This window comes from Dermacentor albipictus, chromosome 7, assembly GCF_038994185.2.
Source record: "Dermacentor albipictus isolate Rhodes 1998 colony chromosome 7, USDA_Dalb.pri_finalv2, whole genome shotgun sequence".
Lineage (NCBI taxonomy): Eukaryota > Metazoa > Arthropoda > Arachnida > Ixodida > Ixodidae > Dermacentor > Dermacentor albipictus.
This window is the reverse complement of record NC_091827.1, coordinates 109,114,722-109,133,239: the sequence shown is the minus strand read 5'-3', so window position 1 is coordinate 109,133,239 and position 18,518 is coordinate 109,114,722.

The window sequence follows — 18,518 nt, the reverse complement described above, 5'->3', positions numbered from 1 at the left end:
TCTGAATGTTGTACTCTTAAGTGGTTGCAGGATACAATTGGCCTGGTGTATTTTCTATTTCATTTTGAGAGGACTTTATATCTTCGCAACAGTGATGGCATGGGAAAGAACTACAGCCCTTCTTACTATAACATCTATTTTGTTTTCAATGTGCAGGTGGTGAAGGGCAGGCGTCTGCTAACCAGGCAGTCAAACGACCTCGCCAGTTGGTTGCCAAACGCGGCCAACCCAGTAGAGACCATGACAAACAAGACCAAACTGAAAGTGCAGATGACAGTGTTCTGCGTGCTTTAATAATATATGGCACCAACACAGTGCTGTAAATTCCTTCACAGGTTACGTGCCACAAAGCTCACACGTGTTCTAGCATATAGCGCGCGGTTTGTACAAACGTAATAGCGTACCTACCCGATGTATTCGCTTCTGCAGTCTGCACAGCACTCAGTGTGGCCATTGCGGACTTGCATGAGGTCTTGAAGTTTGATAGAATCCAGACAGCGAAAATGACAGGTTAGGAAAAACGCAAAACACGCCTTCTGCCCAGCTAAAAAGCCCAAGTTTCGCTTTCGCGCCGAGTCGCATCTCCCGCCGTGGCAGCCCAGGCCTGCTACTTCGCGGCACTTGGGATAGATGGCGCGACCGGCGCTCATCAATATGGCGGCGCCCTTTGAATTCACCGTGTTATGGTGTATACGAACACAACAATCAAACCCACGGCCCTCAGTCCCCAGCAGCGGCGAAGCAACTGAGCACGGTGGCGGTCAGACCGGCGACGCAGCAGAGGGTGCTAAGAATCACTGGCTCCGGACAGGCCGCCATTGGAATATGAACCTGGCAACGTTTAACGCTAGAACGTTATCTAGTGAGGCGAGTCTAGCAGTGCTATTGGAGGAATTAGAAGGCAGTAAATGGGATATAATAGGGCTTAGTGAAGTTAGGAGGCCAAAAGAAGCATATACAGTGCTAAAAAGCGGGCACGTCCTGTGCTACCGGGGCTTAGCGGAGAGAAGAGAACTAGGAGTCGGATTCCTGAGTAATAAGAATATAGCTGGTAACATACAGGAATTCTATAGCATTAACGAGAGGGTGGCAGGTCTTGTTGTGACACTTAATAAGAGGTACAAAATGAAGATTGTACAGGTCTACTCCCCTACATCCAGTCATGATGACCAGGAAGTCGAAAGCTTCTATGAAGACGTGGAATCGGCGATGGGTAGAGTGAAAACTAAATACACTATACTAATGGGCGACTTTAATGCCAAGGTAGGCAAGAAGCAGGCTGGAGACAAGGCAGTGGGGGAATATGGCCTAGGCACTAGGAATAGCAGGGGAGAGTTATTAGTAGAGTTTGCGGAACAGAATAACACGAGGATAATGAATAGGTTCTTCCGCAAGCGGTTTAGCCGGAAGTGGACGTGGAGGAGCCCAAATGGTGAGACTAGAAATGATATAGACTTCATACTGTGCGCTAACCCTGGCATCATACAAGATGTGGACGTGGTCGGCAAGGTGCGCTGCAGTGACCATAGAAAGGTAAGAACTCGAATTAGCCTAGGCTTGAGCAGGGAACGGAGGAGACTTGTTCATAAGAAGCCGATAAATGAGTTAGCGGTAAGAGGGAAAATAGAGGAATTCCAGATCAAGCTACAGAACAGGTATTCGGCTTTAACTCAAGAAGAGGACCGTAGTATTGAAGCAATGAACGACAATCTTGTGGGCATCATTAAGGAGTGTGCAATGGAAGTCGGTGGTAACTCCGTTAAGCAGGATGAGACGGAAATGAACAGAACACTAAGAATGGGCTGGGGTGCGTTTGGCACGCATTCTCAGATAATGAACAGCAGGTTGCCATTATCCCTCAAGAGAAAAGTATATAATAGCTGTGCCTTACTAGTACACACCTACGGGGCAGAAACCTGGAGGCTTACGAAAAGGGTTCTACTCAAATTGAGGACGACGCAACGAACTATTGAAAGAAGAATGATAAGTGTAACGTTAAGGGATAAGAAAAGAGCAGATTGGGTGAGGGAACAAACGCGAGTTAATGACATCTTAGTTGAAATCAAGGAAAAGAAATGGGCATGGCCAGGACATGTAATGAGGAGGGAAGATAACCGATGGTCATTAAGGGTTACGGAGTAGATCCCAAGTGAAGGGAAGCGTAGCAGGGGGCGGCAGAAAGTTAGGTGGGTGGATGAGATTAAGAAGTTTGCAGGGGCGGCATGGCCACAATTAGTACATGACCGGGGTTGTTGGAGAAGTATGGGAGAGGCCTTTGCCCTGCAGTGGGCGTAACCAGGCTGATGATGATGATTACATGATATATTGCTTCTCAAGTTCAAATATCGCGGCGAAGGTTTGCAGCAGAACTTCGACAAAAATGTTAAAATGTGAATTTCACTCACTTTCGATGAACCGCTGAGTAATTTGTGCGCGTCCGTCCTCGCTCAAGAGATGCTTCATTGGAACTCGAAATAATGCTTGGTGAACGGTCCGTATCACCTGTAGCCCTCATCCCACGACCGCTATCGTGAATTGATCACACTCCGGAGTTGAGGACGCTGGCAAACCCAAGCCAGGCTACTTTCTGCTGCCTCGCGCAAGCTGCTGTAACCACAGAAGTGATGCCATGGCTTCTAAGATTGCACCGCGTGCCTCCCGATAACGAAGGCTATGGTAACGCCATCAACCGGCTGGGCAGCCTTTGTAACCACAGCGCCAACTTATTTTACGTAGCATCGATGCTATGCGGCTAATGCCGTCGCTCTACGACGTCACGAGGGAGTGAATGGTCGCATCCTGACCTGCAAAAGTTAGTCGTCCTCCTATCGAAACGTTGGCCAGCCTTTCTGAGGCACCCTATCCCTGTTTATAAAGCTTATACCCTATCTTATTTTGCTTGTATTCTAAAGTGTCTGTGACCGATAACTTGGACCGCCAGTGCATGAATGGCATGTAAAATTAGATGACGCGTCAATATCTGCTTTGGCACCGCTGCACGCTTTATTTTTTAAATTGTACTGGTGTCATATGTTCGCCAGTTAAAAAATACTAAGTTTCGCCGGAAAGGCGAAGCACCGATTGCGATGGCAAATTATTAGATAGCGGTACGAAGTAAGGATAGTAGTTTTAGCGGCCGTATGAATTTGTAAACATTCCTTTACTAACTAAATTAATAATGGTAGAATGCGTAAGCGTGACTCAACGAGGTCGTAGAAAGAAAGAGAAGCACAGAGACAGCACTGTCCTTGTGGGTCTCCTTCTTTCTAAGCCATTGTTCAGTCGCGCTTACACATTCTGTCATGAATTCAAACCAACTAATCCGTCAACGCGTTTCAACTAAATTTACCAGCACGGTGTCACGCGCGCACACGTAAACATGAGCACACATCGCTCGATGATGGCGCAAACTGTCTCTGAAAACGCTGGCCGCGACCCAATTGACCTCCGTGCATATATCGCTTAACCGTGCACGAAACGTCGAACGCACAGCAGATACGAAGCTACCGGCACTACGCGCACCCTGCAAACATCGCAGATCGCTTTGAATACGAGGCCTGCGCGGGCGCTCAGTTTAGCCAAGGTAAATAGCGTGCGTCTATTTGTCGTACAAAAATCCCTCACGTGACCTGATCCTAGGTGCCTAGGGACAGCATCGTTTAGGGATTTTTGAGAAGGCGCGATGCTGGCGCCGAGCGACGCCGTGGCGTGTTCGACCTCGGCGTGATCGTTCTCTCAGCGCCTGGTGGCCTGGTTCTCTGAACCGCGCGTTGTTCAACATTGCTCATGTGATCGTGCTTGCGTTGCTTGTGTGTTGGTTGTAGGTTCTGTGTTACTTGGCGGAAAGCCGTGAGTAGTGGCGGTGCGGCAGTGCGACTTTGGCCTCGGTGAGCTCTGGCACTACAGAATCTGCGTTGTGGGACCCGTGCTTTCTGAGAACCCGGCGGTGATGACAATTGAACTATCGAAGTGGCCTAGCGCCTCGGCAGCGAAGTTCTGCGAACCGCGATGTGGCGTCGCCGTGTCCGACTTTGCTTAACGGACATCGAGGGATGTGCTGCTCGCTGCAAGTCATGTAAATGCAAGTGCGTCGACCGCCCACTGTTCAGCGCTGAATGTGTGTTTGGTGTACTGTGCTTGAAACGGGTGGTGCAGCCGTGCAGCGGGGATGACGGAGGAGCCGAGTGGTTTAGGGTTTGCGCGTTCACAGACATGTGCTCCCGTCTTGGTCTCATTAGCAGCTGTCGCGGGACTGTGGTGTGCTAGCTCCTTGTCTAGTATGAAGTTTACGACGCTATGTTCACGTTTTTCCGCGCTATATGTCATTTTCATGACGGCCGAGTTGAAAACGAGACATATGTCTGTGTTCTTTGCATTTGTGTGTTGTAAATTACTTTCTATTGGGAAAGTTCTGGGAGTCTTATTACGCAAGGAGTGCGGACGTAAACATGAACACATACGTGTGTCTGAAATTTTGAATTACCCATAATACCATTTACGACTGATAAATGGGCTACACGGCCTGTGTGAATCAGCTACCGTATGTTGCGACGCTCTTCCGTGTGGTAGAATGATGCATGGTGCGCGTTTATTTCTGTACTGTTGTAAATACCATTTGTTTATTCACTCAATACAAATATATGGCTTCTTCGACGCAGTACAGCTTAGTTACGCGGTGAAGCATACTAAAAGTGGGAGGGGGCCGCTATCAGCCAGCATAGTATGTCCACTTAGGCGACCTGAGAGGCGGCAGGTGCGCGAGTGTTTAATTAAAGAACTCTTATGTCCAGTGACAGTGGAGATCATTAACTGTGGCTCCATAGTGGACCACTACCCGAACAAAGGCATGTAATATGCCCATCTCAATTCTTCTGCTTATGCCAGTCTTCTTTTTTTTACAGCAATAGCTGCTATGGGCTAACTCCCCTGGTTGTTATGATGTCTACTGCTGCTGTCACTGCAATTCACGAATTTGTTGCTAGAATATTGCAAATAAAGTTCTCATTGTGCTGCGAGGATTCAAACATACGATCAAAAAAGTGGCAGTCCACAATTCTACATTTCAGCCACTCATCTGAAGGTGTAGTCGTGGTGAATACTGATCCCGGAGAGTGTGATCTAGCCAACAGGTGCCATGATTGGCTAACACCTGCTCAATGTCTGCGTACTGTATATAGAGCTGGCATCTGCACCTTCAAGTTCTTACACATCACCTTCCCACTTGTGAAGGCAGTCCTATGTTAAATTTTCTTCTTACATGTGATGACAATAATTGGATGCATCTGATTCAATAATCTTCTTCTAGTGCTTGGCTTCTCAGATTTAGTGGATGGAGCTGTTGGTGTCTTGTTTTCCTCATGCAAAGCGCGAGACCTAGCAATGGGTAGCCCAAATATAGATAGAAAACCAAAACGAATTCAGCAGTAAGAAGCGAAAGGGTTGTTTTGGTGTAGATCGGTGGCTAAGTCCGGATATGAAAGAGGAGGAAGAAAAGCAGAGTCTTTTCACTTCAACACTGTGAGGCAAAACTCCCACAAATAAATACGACTCTTACTTATTTTACCTTTTTAAGGATATCACTGACTTGCATTAGCAAGGGTTCACTTCAACAAACACTGCATGAAGTAAGCTTCCTGCACATATTTCACCAGCTACTGCATCATTGTTTCACTTTGAGTGAAACTGCAATTTGCTTTATGCCACAACTTGCCCAATTTTGTGTTTTGCATTAGGATGTTAGCAGTGCTAGTAAGGCACTTACATACTCATGAATAGTAGTAGAGCGAAAAAAAAAGTAAGAAAGCAGTGGCTTTTTGTGCGTAGGCTATGCATACACCTGGTGCTCTTATGGTCATTTTTTCCCTATCCGCTAAACCATTCTAAACAAGAAAAGTTTATACACAAACCACAACTAAACCATAGGTATCATTCGTAAGCAAAGTATACTTATTCGGCGACATTTTCTGCAGCCCTGCTGTTGGGCTTTCCTTCCTTCCTTTTCAGCTGTGCAGGTTCATGAAGAAGTGATGATACAGTTTGACAATTTTAATCGTTGAAAGACCTAGTGAAACCTTTTTTGGGTTGTTTTTCTTGGTTTCAGACTCTGCACATTGCATTTTAAGGCGTGTTTTCTGTGTTTGTAGCTTTTTCTTTATGGATAGGGCATGTCAACATTTTTTACACCATTTCAAGTATGTGGTGCCATAGACTGTTCTTAGATGGAGTCGTGCCCTTTCATTTTGTACAATATGATGTCGGTTTTTTGTGTCCAAGGCCGTTTTACAGCGCGATTGTAGCATTTTGCTAAGTTTTGCCTCCGTCACCCAAGCTTGAAAGATTGCTACCCACTGCTGGTGGCATGACACATGCCACATTTATTTTTCAGTAAAAGGAAGTCTCTCACTTATCCTGTGCACTGGTTGTCTTTTCTCTTTGAATTGCAATTTGTTGCCTATATTTGCTCTCTTGTTGCATTTCAGATTAGGAATGGCTATCATAATTGACATTTAACCATATTGCACACAATGTGGATGATATTTAATTGCAATATATGGCCACCATAAATATAATAGAAGTTAATAATTCAAGAATAGTGCCTTTGCATGGTGGTGCAGCCATGAATTGTGGCTATAAGGTACCAGCGCTGGAGATAGCACTGCTTGTGCAGAATACAGTTCAACTCCACTACTTTCAAACATCATTGTATTTATCTGCATTTGTATAGCTCGTTTCTGTGAACAACACACATCTGGTGGAAGAGTGGTTTGCACCTGCAGTTGGGTCCACTCAATAGCGAAATTTCTGCCCGTTTTCATGTTATTAGCATATTAGTAAAGGCAGTCGTTTTTATAGTAGCCTGTTTGCCCAGTGTAGAAGCCGCTGCAGGGTGTCAGGATCTCATACACATCTTCAGCTTTGCAGGGGACACAGCATCTGGCACATAGTTTGTCACAGGCCATGTATTCAGGGCAAGTTGAGTTCACTCACTAGCAAAGGGAGAACCAAGCTTGTTGGATATGAAGTAAACCGCCTGTATACTAAGTGGCCTTCTTCATTTTGTGTGACATATGTGGTTATAGCGACCCTCGTTTCAAGCACTTCTTGTCCAGCAGCGGTCCTTTGCTTTTGAAACACTCAGGGTAGCTCTCAGCAAGCTGGACAGGAATAACACTGAAAAACCAGCAGATGTTAATTCTCGCACTTATCATGCGAAGCTTCGTACAGTATGATGAGGGTGTTGCTCAAGGCCTTGTAGCACATGTCACGAGTTTGGAGCAACATGATGTATAGCACTTTTCTGATCGCATGCCATAGGTTTAGCAGGTGTGGCCTTGGTTGAAGTGCAGTGCAAGGTTAAGAAAACAGATATCTATGAGCAGCACCCTGTAAAAGGAGACTCTGGGAAAACTAGTGGGAAGCCTGTTGAACATCTGATTGATCCACTTGCTGGCTCCATCAGGCAAAGTATGATAAAGAGAAAGAAGTCATCAACACATCAGAAGGTTTTTACATATAAACACTGTGCTAAGGTCATAACATGCCAACAAGTCTTAGTGCGCTGGCTATGCACGACCAACTACATATGCCTTCTGTTCGGACATTGCTCATCGTAAATAACGATGGAGTGGACAAAAAAAGAACAGCAGCTCCATTAATTTGGTTTCACTGGTATTAACAGTGTGTTGTAAGTGCACATTGCCGTACTCCCCAGTGCCTTCTTGGGTGACATCAGCAAGGACCAGCTTGAGGCAAGGGGGTAATAGACGTCTTTACAAGCTAAAAATGCATGCATGCATGGAGAGCACATTGTGTCCAAAAAGTAGGCACTTCACAGGGGCACTGGAGAAGGAACAGGTTATTAACAGTGGGCAAAGACAAACTACTAAACACCCAACACTGTTGCCATGTAACGACCTCTGAAACAATCCCTCTTAAAGAGGAAATCATCTTTGTCTATCCATAAAGAGGACAGACGGGCAAAGCCCCTTCAGTAATGCTGCCAGCTTCAAAAGCCCATTTTGCACATCCTGAATGCTTCCTTCTTAAGGCTTTGCTGGGTGCAAGCATTCTACCGTCCAAAAGCTGTCATTGAGAGCACTGTTGGTTTGGTGGCAATAAAGTTCAGAAGCAATTGCAACAGTTGGACTGGATGCTCACGGGGCTTTTGAAGTAGCACCACGAGGCAAGCAAGGTGAACGGATGCCTCCAAGCCCTTGTTCTTTAACACACTGTTCTGTTAGTAACAACCACGAGACATGAAAACAAGCTCATGTTCGACACTCGCATGATTACTGCGGAGGATCCATAAAAAGCACAAAAACAGAAAACTCAAGGGAAAGGATAAAGCACCATTTAATACTTAGTATTGCTACAGCCCACCCCCTCCTTTCATTTTGTCTAGTCATGCTATATGCTTTTACTATAGACAGGCGTGAACTTAGGTGGTGTTCCCAATCACTGTCCAATTTTTATATACACTATGTGCTGCTTCAAAGAGGTTCGAAACACTGCAATGGAAGCTTCAAGTAGAAAAGGTGCCTGGAATAAAAAAAAAAAAGCTGTGCTGCAACCATCTCGGCTACATCTTGCCCCTTTAATAAAAATTGTGCTTCCATATTAACTTGAGTCCTCCAGTTTAGACCTTCGCATTTCGTGTGCGATGCTCTACCAATGCGAAATTCGAAGGTTGTGGGTGCGGTTCCCAGCTGCGGCAAGTTGTTTTTTCATCCACTTTAATTTCCAATAATTTATCGTTTCATTATTTTATTTATTAAGCAGAAGTAATTTCGCCTACGTGATCCTTGGTGTCAGTGTTTGTTGGCTTCTTATGATATGACTAATAAAAATCGGGCCCCTTCTCCTCTTTCCACTCTTAGTATGCTTTACTGCACGATGCATATTTACTCCCCTGTATTGCGGTGTAGCAAGCTACAAAGGAAACTTTGCATAATTAGGCTTTTTTAGGATTATCTTTCTCGCAATACACTAATATTTCGCGGTGAAGCCAACGCAATGTACTGCGGTGAAGCATACTAAAAGTGAAAACGGGTCACTGGACCCCCCATAATAAGAGTTCTTTAATCAAACACTCGCGAACCCGCCGCCTCTCAGGTCGCCTAAGTGGACATACTACGCTGGCTGATAGCGGCCCCCTCCCACTTTTAGTATGCGTCACCGCGTAACTAAGCTGTACTGCGTCGAAGAAGCCGTACATTTGTATTGAGTGAAAAAACAAATGTTTTTTACAACAGTACAGAAATAAACGCGCACCATGCATCAGCCAACCACACGGAAGAGCATCGCAACATACGGTAGCTGATTCACACAGGCCGTGTAGCCCACTTATCAGTCGTAAAGGGTATTATGTGTAATTCAAAATTTCAGACACACGTATGTGTTCATGTTTACGTTCGCACTCCTTGCGTAATAAGACTTCCACAATAGAAAGTAATTTACAACACACAAATGCAAAGAACACAGACATATGTCTCGTTTTCAACTCGGCCGTCATGCAAATGACATAGCGCGGAAAAACGTGAACATGCTGTGTGATAGCGTCGTAAACTTCATACTAGGCAAAGAGCTAGCGAACCACAGTCCCGGGAAAGCCGCTAATGAGACCAAGACGGGAGCACATGTCTGTGAACGCGCAAACCCTAAGCCACTCGGCTCCTCCGCCACCCCCGCTGCATGGCTGCACCACTCGTTTCAAGCACAGTACACCAAACACACATTCAGCGCTGAACAGTGGGCGGTCGACGCAGTTGCATTTACATGACTTGCAGCGAGCAGCACATCCCTCGATGTCCGTTAAGCAAAGTCGGACACGGCGACGCCACATCGCGGTTCGCAGAACTTCGCTGCCGAGGCGCTAGACCACTTCGATATTTCAATTGTCACCACCACCGGGTTTTCAAGAAAGCACGGGTCCCACAACGCAGATTCTGTAGTGCCAGAGCTCACCGAGGCCAAAGCCGCACTGCCGCACCGCCACTATTCACGGCTTTCCGCCAAGTAACACACAACCTACAACCAACACAAGAAACGCAAGCACGATCACATGAGCAATGTTGAACAACGCGCGTGCAGAGAACGATCACGCCGAGGACGAACATGCCACGGCGTCGCTCGGCGCCAGCATCGCGCCTTCTCAAAAATCCCTAAACGATGCTGTCCCTAGGCACCTGGGATCAGGTCACGTGAGGGATTTTTGTACGACAAATAGACGCACGCAGTTAAATATACCTGGTAACGGAGCTTCCATAGGAGCCCATACGTTCAAAACATGGCGGTCCATCGGCGGTTCATGGGGCTTAGCGCCATGTGTATGTGGTGGGAACACTTCCGGTGGAAGAAAAAATAATGTGACGCCATGTCCGTTAAAAGCAGAAGTGACGCCATTTTGTTTTCGAAGGCGCGAAATTTGTTTTGTTGGATTGCTTTTGGAGCTATATATTCAAATGCCCCGCCATTCGACTTGATGGGCGTTTCGAGTTTTCAGCGCGGATAGCGATGCAGGGAAAGGCAGCCGTACGGTTGTCGAAATCGCATCCCTGCACAGAACATACTTTCTTTGGAGGCTGACGAAAACTTTAGGTGCGCAGTGCTGATCCTGTCGTCGGACGCCAAGGCCGTCGGCCGGCGCAGTCGCACGAGAATAACTACACAATTATCTGGCGGTCGTAACTCACTACTTTTGACTGGACAGATTAAGAAGCGATGAAGCTACCCGCGCCACCAAATTCAGACAAACTTCGACAAGCAAAAAAAGCACAAACTCTGAGCGGGGCGTATTTCAACAGGTGAATTTTACGAGTGCGCCTTTCTGCCCACTTCAAGACGTGCATTGCATTGCGAGTGATAATGGCACCAACGCCCCCTCTAAGAATGGGCGCTGAAAATGAATGCATTTATTAATAACAATAAAATGGAATAAACTTGAATTTCCTAACTCGTCCCGAATATATAAAATTGACCAGGAATTTTATTTTCGTTGCACGAATCTGACTGTGTCTCACTTGAATTAAAAAAAAAAACGCCTTTTCTTTCCCAATGTTTGTTCCCTCCAAACATAGTCGCGTTTCATTCACTGCTCCCATAACCCCCCTTGCTGATGTCGGTGACAATCTGTACTGAACCGCTTTTCGCCCGAAGCTTCGCGATCTATTTGGATCGACCTTGCTTCAGCCACGTGGCATTCCGCTTTAAAAACACACGAGCCCCGGCAACGCGTGCCTACGGAGTCCGCCAAAAGGTTGTTTCACATGGCGCGATTTTCAGTTAGCGACACGGCGAATTCCGTCGCTCAGCGACCGCCGTGACGTCGAGGGCTCTCCATAGAATAAAGAACCATGTTTAGAGAAGGGAAACTGTACCTTCCACAGTGGTTCGAAAATAAGAAGTGGCAGCGCATGGAACTTAGTGGAGGGCCCGACAGATGGCGATACTTGAACAGGAAGCGGAAATGCATTTTTTTTAGTGCAATATTCAATATGACCGCTTTTTACCGGTGGCGTACGCTGGCTATGCGCCGTGCTCGCCTTGCTGGCTTTGCGGCATGCCTCAACTGCCGCGTTTGAATGGCCAGGAGACTAAAGAGCCTCTACTGACGCCCATACAAACAAGCCACAAGTGAGTGAACAGGACGTGCGACTTTATTGGCAGAAGAAAAGCAGTCCACCTTCTCGCACAAGAGTAGAAATAAAATTTGCATATCGATATACGCTGAAACCATTGATGCGAACTCGTAAAGAGCTCACTGTCGGCGGTGCACATGACGGCGTGGTAATGAGCAACAACCAACAGTGCAAACAGATTGGACAGTGTTTATACCGGCAGTCGCCGCTGAACATTAGCAACCTTCAACCATCATCCTTTAATGTTTGGATGAGGAAGAAGAATGATCTCTAACAAGAATGTGTAATGAAAAACCTTGCATTCATTGAAAAAAATTATACTTGGCACAAATGGAATTTGGCAAGGCCAGGAAGCTCACTAAGGAAGGGCAAGCTGATGGAACTCTTTAGGCCAGCGTTGTCTGTGCTTGTTCAGAGGTTGCAGGTAAATCTGAAGGCACAGAATTTTTGTTGTTGAGGTACCTGGATAACTCGGCCAATATCCGTGCTGGTGGAATGATGGCGAAGACTCTTTTCACACTTGACACAGTCGTCCGTAGACTTGATATTTCATCCAAATAATTCTGAAATGGCTTTTTTGTTTGTGGTGTAAAGCCTTGCGAATTCGGCTTCAGCCCCTTCCTGTTGATGTAGATGGGGGCACCCGTGATGACCAAGATGTACTTGGAACATACTCTGTTGGGGCAGAACAGTGACAGATGAGATACAGCAGAGATTATTCAAACTCATGTAGTGTTTTCTTTTAAGTTCGAACGAATTATGCTGAACTGTAAACATGAACGAACGTTCAGATCATCTGCTACAAACAAATGATATGTATCTCAAGACTAGCAAGCCAATAGAGCATATATCAAGCATATTTATTTCTGAACCAGGTGTTTACCTTGTAGCAGCAGCCAAAGTCCACACAATGACCTTGTTATAGCAGGCAGCAGCTTCTGTTTAGTGCATGGAGTGTGTTGCTTTATACTGGTGCCGTCCTCGTTGCTGCATCTCTAGAACAGAAATTTTGACTTCATCAGAAATTGAATAAGCACACTTTTGCAATATAAAATGCGTAAGGGTGTGACCTATACATAGTAATGGTTTGTGACTACAGAAGACAAGCAAATGCACACTGTTAGTCCTAGGGTGCTTAAGCAGCATGGTAAATATATATTGCTACTCTTCGTAAAACTGATGTCTGCCTACCTACAATGCATGTACACAGCCTAAGTATTATTAAGATCACAAATGAGAGCATTTGTGTGCTCGTTGACACACTAGAAGAGATCACACTGCTGGTTTCACATTAGGTGAAAGAATGAAGCTCTTAGAAATGATGCATTGTTTTTCTGCGTGAACGCTATGCACCGCTTCACTACTGCAAAAACAAATGTCCTGAGGTAAACCAAACTGAACAGAAGGAACATTTGCAACCAGCAGGTACGAAACATATATATATATATATATATATATATATATATATATATATATATATGCAAAGAACAATACGGAATTTAGAACAAAAACTAATCGATTTAGAAGATAGGAGCAGACGAAACAATCTATTAGTCTTCGGCTTTAAAGAAGATGTGAACGAAACACCGGATTCGCTATTGAGCACATTAAATGAAGAATTATTTCTAAAGCACTTAGGTGTTCGAGTATCTTCCGTTGAAAGACTGCAAAGGATGGGCCGTAAGCAGGCAAAGAAGCACCGCCCTATCATTCTAAAATTTATTGACCACCGAGAAAAAACAACCATGCTGAGTAACTGCCACAAGCTCAAAGGGCAAAATATATCAATTTCGGAAGATTTTTCAGCAGAGACGCGACAGATAAGGAAGCACCTCTGGGACAGCACAGCTGACGATAGGAAAGCAGGTGCCAAAGTCAGGCTTCAGTACGACAAGATAAAGGTTGACAATCAAACGTACCGATGGGACAGCGCTCAGATGAAACGCATACCTGTCACCTTCCGTCGAGAAAACCCTAAAGGACTGCAATGACCCCATTCCTTTGTTAAAAAAGAAAAAAAAAATTTCGGTGTCTAAACATAAATGCTAGGAGCATAGCAAACAAAATCGCCGAATTAGAGAATATTGTAATTTCCCACAAACCCCATGTTCTAATAGTAACAGAAACCTGGTTGCACAGTGACATCACCGACGCTGAAATAACACCTCGCGGTTACGGAATCTACAGACACGACAGGGGGGATTCCCGCGGCGGCGGCGTTGCAATTCTCTTCCAAGAAACGTTGAGTGTTACTAGGATGCCTGATATTACAGGAATTGAATGTGTTATTGTAAAAATTTTTCTTGACGAGTGTAATCTAATCGTAGGAAGGTTCTATCGGCCTCCAAATTGCGACACCACCTTCTTTGAAAATCTTAACGAGTTCTTGTGCGCCTATAAGAATAAGCGCTGCAGTATGCTACTTGCGGGCAATTTTAATCTTCCTTCTGTAAATTGGACTAACGATTTCCCTGAGCCCCTCTCAAGTGCTTCTGAACCTTTCGTAGATATAGTAGTGCTTCACAACCTTTCTCAGCTTGTCAACGAACCTACCCGCATTCAAAACAATACACTATCAATTCTGGACCTTTTCCTTGCAAATACTGCCGTAGTCCGCCGCAACCCACAAATTCAAGTTTTCGAAGGTATATCGGATCACAAAATGGTATACCTTACGTTCGAAGTGAATTTTGCTCCACAGATTGAAAAACAAGAAAGACTTGTTCCAGATTTCTCCCGTGCCAGTGATATTGATGTATTGGACGCCCTAGATGGTGCTTTTCCGGAATTTCATACCATGTGTGAATCAAACGAGCATTCTATTGATGAAATATGGGGCTACTTCAAGTTCCTGGTTCTCAAATGTGTCCGTGATTTTGTACCTGTGACGCGAAAAGTGCTGTGGAAGCGCAATCCTTGGGTAACAAAAGAAATAGTACGAATAGAGCGGAAACTGAAAAAGGCAAGAAAACAACTCAAGCAGCGCCCGACTGTTCCCGCAAGCGATCGGCTTCTTGGCTTGCGTACATTATTAGCTGATAAAATAAAAAAAAGCAAAAGAATACTATAAAAAATAACACTAAAAAATTTTCTCGTCTCATCCCCAGGAAAGTTCTGGCAGCACTTATCGCCAAAAAATAAAGCTGCACCCAAACTCTGTATTGGTGACACCTTTTTAACCGACAGTGCCGAAACCGCAGATGCGCTCAACCGATATTTCTGCTCAGTGTTTACGCGTGACGACGGTATCAGCCCACAGTTCCCTAGCTATGAACACATTCTGCCGATTGGTGATGCCACAATTACTGAGGAAGGTGTGTTAGCACTTATGCTCAACCTCGACGCTAAAAAATCGCCCGGAGCTGATGGAATCCCGAATGCGTTTCTTTCCCAGTACGCCGAATGGTGTTCAAAGTATTTAACTCTAATACTCGAGAAATCACTGTCACGCGCAGAAATTCCAACCGACTGGAAGTACGCGAAAGTCATCCCCATACCGAAAACAGTCTCTCCTCACATCATACAGACCAATATCTTTACTATGCACATGCGCAAAAATCTTCGAACACATAATTTTCAAGCACATTTCTGCCTTTCTTAACGACAACGCAATAATTGACGCAAGACAACATGGTTTCCGGCGAGGTTTTTCAACTGTAACTCAGCTCGTAGAAACAGTTCATGACTTAGCGACAGTTTTAGATAGACAAGGCCAAATAGACTTAATATTTCTCGATTTTGAAAAAGCATTTGACCGCGTCTCTCACTCCAAACTACTTCTTAAACTAAAACCTATTTTAAAGAATGACGCCTTAGTTAACTGGCTTACAGCATACCTTTCATTACGCAAACAAAGTGTTCAGGTCAACGATGCAGCTTCAACACCCGCAACTGTAGACTCAGGCATTCCACAGGGATCAGTGTTAGGGCCGCTCCTCTTTCTTATCTTTATCAATGACGTCATCAGTGACATACGCGTCAAGATGAAGCTTTTTGCAGATGACTGCATTTTGTACAACGAAATACGCAATTCAAATGATCAGGAAGCTGTAAACACCGCGCTGTATGAAATACAAACTTGGTGCTCGAAATGGCAGATGAGTATAAACCTCAAAAAGACTGTTGCAATGACCATTACTCGCAAAAAGAATCCCTTAACCCCTACTTATAGCATTAACAACCAGTCTTTATCAGTCGTGTCCACGTACAAATACTTGGGATTAGTATTAACATCAGATCTTAGGTGGAATGAACATGTAACATACATTTATAATAAAGCAATGAAGAAACTAGGTTTTTTAAGGCGATCAATAGGAAACGCTTCACCTGAAATAAAACTCTTAGCATATAAAACATTCATCCGACCCATTATAGAATACGCTGCGATTGTCTGGGATCCGCACACACTAACCAACATCACTAAAATTGAGAAAGTCCAAAGAAAATCAGCCAGGTTTATTTTCAATTCGTACAGCTGGCGCACATCTCCATCATCTCTTCTAGAAGCTGCAGAACTGGAAAACCTTGCAATAGGGCGTTACCGGGATAGAATGAAATTTTTTTCTTACTGCATAACAATCAATTAGGAATGGATAAAACAGCATATATTCTACCGGCTAGTCACCGTTACACGCGCTCTTATCACAACAAAAAGGTTAAGAGATTTTACCTGCAGGACTAACGTACTTAAAAATTCTTTTTTCCCGCGTGCGATTTCTGAATGGAACGCACTACCTGCCACAACTGTCGAATGTCCAACGGTTTCATCCTTTGTTTCTGCACTTTGTGAATAAACCATAGCGTTCATCTCTCGTTTTTACTAATCAAATCAGGATTTTGAAAGGTTTCTCTTATGTTGTTTTTTATGCTGATTCTTGTTCAGTGACTGTTATCTTGTTTGATCTTATTTCATATATGTTTTTTGTTATTTCAAATGCCTACTCCTGCCTAAGGCCTGGTAACAAGGCTGGCAGTACTTGTAAAATAAAATAAATACATACATATATATATATATATATATATATATATATATATATATATATATATATATATATATATATATATATATATATATTGATACGTGTACTTATCTTTATCGGGCGACCACCTTTCGCTGCCTAACCAATGTTATCGCACAGCGCGGGACGCGCCTGCATGTATCTGAAGTTTCTTGAAAGTTATCGATGCTTCTACCCGGCTGTCTGTTGTCGCCGAACCTTGTGTTATCTGATTTCATCGCGTGACTCGAATGGTGTAGAACTTTGTGGAAGGCACGCGGGTCCCAGCGATTACTTTGGAACATTCGACGACTGCTGCATAAAAGCCGACGCGCTTTACCCGCTAATCGGGTTTTTGCCGATCGCCGACTGTGTTCGCCGCTGCCGTTGTTCTTCGAGTGTAGCCTGTTTTTGAGGGCACAAGTTCACCCAATGAAACGCTCGTTTCGTTAATCGCAGTTTTGCTGCCTTCTTAACCGTCACTACCACGTGACAATATATATATATATATATATATATATATATATATATATATATATATATATATATATATATATATATATATATATATATATATATATATATGTATATATATATATATACTGTTGATGAGGCTACTAAGTCACCCATGGCTACGGCTACAACGAGATGAAAAATATGATGCGCGTTCCGATATCGTTTTCTCTTTCGTGAATGTGTGTATAATGATGGCCTCGCAACTGAAACTTTATTTCGGTAACAGCAACTGAAGGTCCCGATTGCCTATATGTAATGCAGCATCTAGTTCGTTAACTTGCCTCCGCCTATATGTTAACGAGACGAATATATTACATAGCGATTGATGCAGTGATGCTAAACGACTTACCGGTATTGCAGTCTCCCGTCGCAGCAGGATTCGGCTCCAATTTCGATGCAGACGTGTTCCACATGGCTCACGACTGAAACCTAGCTTTCGGGCTTACACCTCAAGTTAAGTAACGCGAGATATCGAAGCGCAATAAATTAGTTTTAGCACAAAATAACCAACCGATGTACGAACCAAAGAATCCGTACCTGCCGTGCACGCGAGCATGCCGGTAAAGAATTTAAATCCAGGCCATAAGTCACGTGGGAGGTCGATGATGGTGAATGCTATGTTGCGTTTAAAATGGCAGAAAACAACAAAGTTGGTAATAAAGAGTAGAATGTAAAATCAGGAATGATAAGTTTGTACTCTTTGTCACGTAATAAAAATGCTTCGTTTATTGTTCAATAAAGATTGTAGGTTGAAATTTCGCTTACTACGGCGCCTCTAGCGGGAGATGCGCTCAAGGGGGAACCTTTTTAATTGTTGTACTATGCCTGTCTTTTTATCAGAGCCCTGCGGCCGATTTTTTGCCCTCTGTGGCTATTTGTTGAATTTGAGAGTGTTCAGGGCCTGGGCTCTCCGCGACTGAATTCCAACAAGTGGGTCGCGCCGTCGCTGAGTCGCAGTGATCGGCGTGATGTGGGTGGGGCAATGTGTGCGAAAATACGCGTTTTGCTGTTTTACCGCTCGCTGGTAGCACTGTGAGGCAATGTCGCGTGCCATTCGTTATGTTTTCATAGGGCTTACTCACCAGTGCCTGCGGCTTAGGAGCTTCCCAAACATTCTTTTTCTTCCTCTTACAGATTTTGCTTAAAAGGACAAGCTGCACGCTATGAAAGCTGGGAGCAGACGCCACCTCAACATTAGGCACGCACCCATTTGATTGCCACCATAGTCAACCTCTTCATCACTACAAATTGTGCCAGCTACTTATACATGCACGCGCAATAGTAGCTTGTTCGTCTGCAAAAGCAAATACTAATCCAGGAAAAAAAGTTGTAGCATGCTTAGTAACAACGTAATTAGAATGTACTAAAC